Raw genomic sequence first — 4,188 nt, forward strand, 5'->3', positions numbered from 1 at the left:
CACAAATTGCAGATGTTATAGGACGAGTCAAACAAGATAAAAATGATGGTTATCACAAAATTAAACGATTGTGAGGATCGTTACTGTCGCTTATTCTCAATCATTTATGGCCTACCACAACCAAGTTCTCTATGATATTTCTTACCCAAAATTCTGGATTGCATTTATTTTCGTGCCTACCATAGCATGATAGCAATACTACCATAACTCATACGGTTTCAATTCTCAAGTGTCAACGTTATCACACTTGGTCAAACTTATTTTAGGACTCTTTTTTGCCTCATGTCTTTTTTTTATCGGCACATATTATTTTTTTGCAAGTCATTTTTCATTTAGAAATGTGTATTGCATAACCATTTCCTTTTTATTTTGTGCTAAGTGAGCACATATTACATCCTCAGGGAAACGGTATAGATTCCTCTGTTTCGAAAAGTTAGATACATGTTTAAACTATCATGCTATCTATTACGCATCTTTACTACTCAAAAGTGAATTCATTTCCACCCTGAGACCTAAAACACCATTCTCACATTATGTGGTGTATTACATTCGTTGCCACATCAACGTCATGTCAGAAATTATAATTTTTACATTCTTTTTATTTTCTTTTCTTTATTAATTATTTTTTCTTTTATTAACTATATTTTACTCTAATTAATTATTTTAATTCTCTAATAATTATATCTTCTTCATCATTGAATTCCACCCATTTCTTTTTTAAAAAAAATCAAATCCTACCCATTTCAATTCTTAGTTCACCGAAAAAATCATGTTCGGTCACCTTCATTATCGATTCTTTATCACCCACCATCATTATCAATATTGTTTTTTTCTTCTTCACCACCTTCAATTACCTCTTTTAATTTTCGTCACCCGCCAACAGAGGCGTATCCAGAATTTGGAGACTATGGGTGCCATATCGTTATGGTCATCAAATCGATCAAATACTAACCTATTTTTGGCCTTGTAAATAGCGAGTGGGGAGGAATTTGTTCAGTTATTCATCCTTTCAGTTTATGATGATAAATAAATCCAACAAAAAAAACTATGATAATTTGTACAAAGAATATTTTTTCCCATTAATATTATTATAATATAAAATAAATAAATAAATATATCATTCATTTATAATTGCACTCGGCAAGTTTTCTTATTATAAAAACACTTACTGATGATATAATTATTTATATTTATAAATACTTCACGTTCTAGGTAACAAACTAAATATAAAGAGGTCGAAGAATTTCACATACATAATTTCAATAATAGAGACGAAGTATTGGCTCACACCAACTGACAATCTAAATAGGCCAAACAAAAATCAAATATGATTTCGGTATGATTTTTATGTTATCATTTATTATTTATTATAACATATGTTTTATTTATAAATTAAAACCTAAAGATTTAAATTATCATAATCCAAATTATTTTTTCATATGCATCCAAATGATTTAAATAATAAAACAAAGAGTCAGAGAGACTCATTATCGAGTTTCTGAAATTTGGACAAAAGAGAGGAGCTAGAAATAATTAGTTAAAAGAAGGAAAATTCTACTCCCCCATCCTAATTATAACCTTCGAAATTTATCGTCTAAATTAATTTTAAATATTTGTGTGACTATAAATTATTTCATTAATGTAAAAATAACAAATTAAAGCTAAATTATTTTTAATAGTAAAAAGATAACATTTTTGGGAATAGACTAAAAAGAAAGCATGTCATATAAATTTCAAACAAAGAAAGTACGTAATATTTTGTATTTAAAATGAAAAGGAAGGAAAAATCACTAAAAATTACAACAAAAAAAATGTTATAAGCTTTATTACTTTTACAACTTGATACCAGTTGATATCAGATGGCCTAATAATAATGCTTTGTGGGTTCGAAACTTCGAATCTTTGCTCGAGCCTTTTTGGCAAAAGAAACGGAAAGTGCAGCATAAAATTTTACATAAAAACTGTGCAATTCTAGAATCGAACCCGCAACAATGAAGCTGAAAACTAAACCTCTCACCACTGGCACCATGCAGGTACTTGTTACTGGGGGTGTCAAATTTAATATATATCGTATATTTATATATTATATATACACACATATACATACGAGGTTTCAACCAGAGGCAGAGCCAGGTTTTCTGGCCTGTGGGTTCTAAATTTTAAAAAGAACAAAATCTTAAAAATCACAAAACACAAAAATTTGTTAATGAGATGTTAATCATGTTTGAAAATATTACCTTAGATATTGTTATTGTAAAAACTTGATTTAATAATATGAAGATTTGAGTAATTTATTTTCAAGTTCTAAAATATTGTTAATAAAAAATGAATAACTTTTAAAATATAAATTTTGAACATTTTTACTATAGTTTTCAATATTGTTCTAAGTGAGATTAAAATTATTAGATTCACCATTAATATGTTGGCACCAACATATATTTTACTAGTTTCACTATGACCTTGAACCATTTTGCCTTCAAAAGTTAAAATTTCGAAGAGCAAACAACATTTATTTTAACAATCAATTATCAATATGTGGGATAACCCTAGAATCAAAGATTAAAAATTAATTTTTGAATAGATAATTAAACAATATAAAAGAAAACAAATAAGAAAAAATTGAAAAAGGAGAGGCGAGAGTACATAGTACATACCGGAGGACAGAGGTCGGATAGTAGCAATCACATTAACAATAAAAGTCAGAACCCTAACTTTTAAAAATAATTTTGGGTCAAAGTTTTTTTGAACTCTGAGTAGATATCAGGGGCGGCTCAAGCATATTCGTGGCCTAAAACAAAAATCAAACGGGGCCTTAAGTTAAATTGTTAATAACTTTTATCTAATTGATTTGTTCTAGTTTTCAATTAATAATATAACCATTCTTATTTTAAATTATTTTTAATGAGATATAGTACTCCAAATATGTCAAATTCTTCTAATAATTCCTTCATTTTTCGTGAAAAATTACTTTTCCTACAAATAGTATTCAATATTTATTTAAAATAATAATAACTTATAACCTATTATTATTAAAAATGAGGCCCCTTAAATTTTGGGGCCTAAGGCACATGTCTTTTTTTTAACACTGTCGAGCCGCCCCTGGTAGATATCAATGGTTAGATATTGTTTTATAGTATGACACAAACATTATTTTTCTGTTTATTTTCATTTACCGATTTTCTGTTTTCTTTTTTAAAAATATATAAACCTACTTATGTTATTATCTTTAGGTTAGAAATTAATTTCAAAAACACTTTTTTCATTTACCATTTTGTTTATATATAAACCTACGTATGTCTTTATCTGCTGTATGTTAGAAAATAATTACAAAAACCGATTTTCTGTTTTTTTTTTAAAAAAAATAAAATAAATATATAAACCTACTTATGTTATTATCTTTAGGTTAGAAATTAATTTCAGAAACACTTTTTTCATTTACCATTATTTTTTTTTATATAAACCTACGCTTGTCTTTATACGCTGTATGTTAGAAAATAATTCCAAAAATACTTGGATCAGTGAGTTTCGAACCCACGACGCGCTGGCACAGGGACTTCATTTGCACAAACACCGTTGGGCTACACGCCTCGTTATGCTTGTGGATATGCAGCAAATTTATATGTACTTTATATTTGATATTTTAATACGAATACTACATCTACGGAAAAGTCAGTGGGTTCGTCCGAACCCCCTTCCGCTACAGTAGCTCCCCCCTGCCCGCCAACCGCCACCATCACCACCAAACCCATAAAGTTGTCATCACCACCAAACTCAAAAATTGATTACAACCAAAAATTCTTTAACAAAGTCAAAAAAATGAAAAAGATAAAAACATCAATCAAAACTTTTCTAGATAAAAAACAATTATTCACTAATAAATCTATGAGGATTAACCTATTTGCGAATAAAAAATATACGCTTTGACATCGTGATAAAAAAAAAAAAGGAAGTGTGATGAAAATAAAGAATGAAGAAGAAGAGGATAATAGGTGGAGTGTGAAGAAGAAGAAGAGGTGTGGGGGTGGGGTGGAAAAAAGAATTTTAATTTATTTATTTTTAACTTTAATTTCAAACTAACACACCAATTTTTTATTTTTATTTCATTCTTTTTGCCACGTCAGTTTTAGGGGGTAAAAGAATTCACTTTTGAATAGTACATGTGTGTAATAGGTCACCATGATAATTTAA

The sequence above is a fragment of the Solanum stenotomum genome, chromosome 6 (assembly GCF_019186545.1).
Source record: "Solanum stenotomum isolate F172 chromosome 6, ASM1918654v1, whole genome shotgun sequence".
Lineage (NCBI taxonomy): Eukaryota > Viridiplantae > Streptophyta > Magnoliopsida > Solanales > Solanaceae > Solanum > Solanum stenotomum.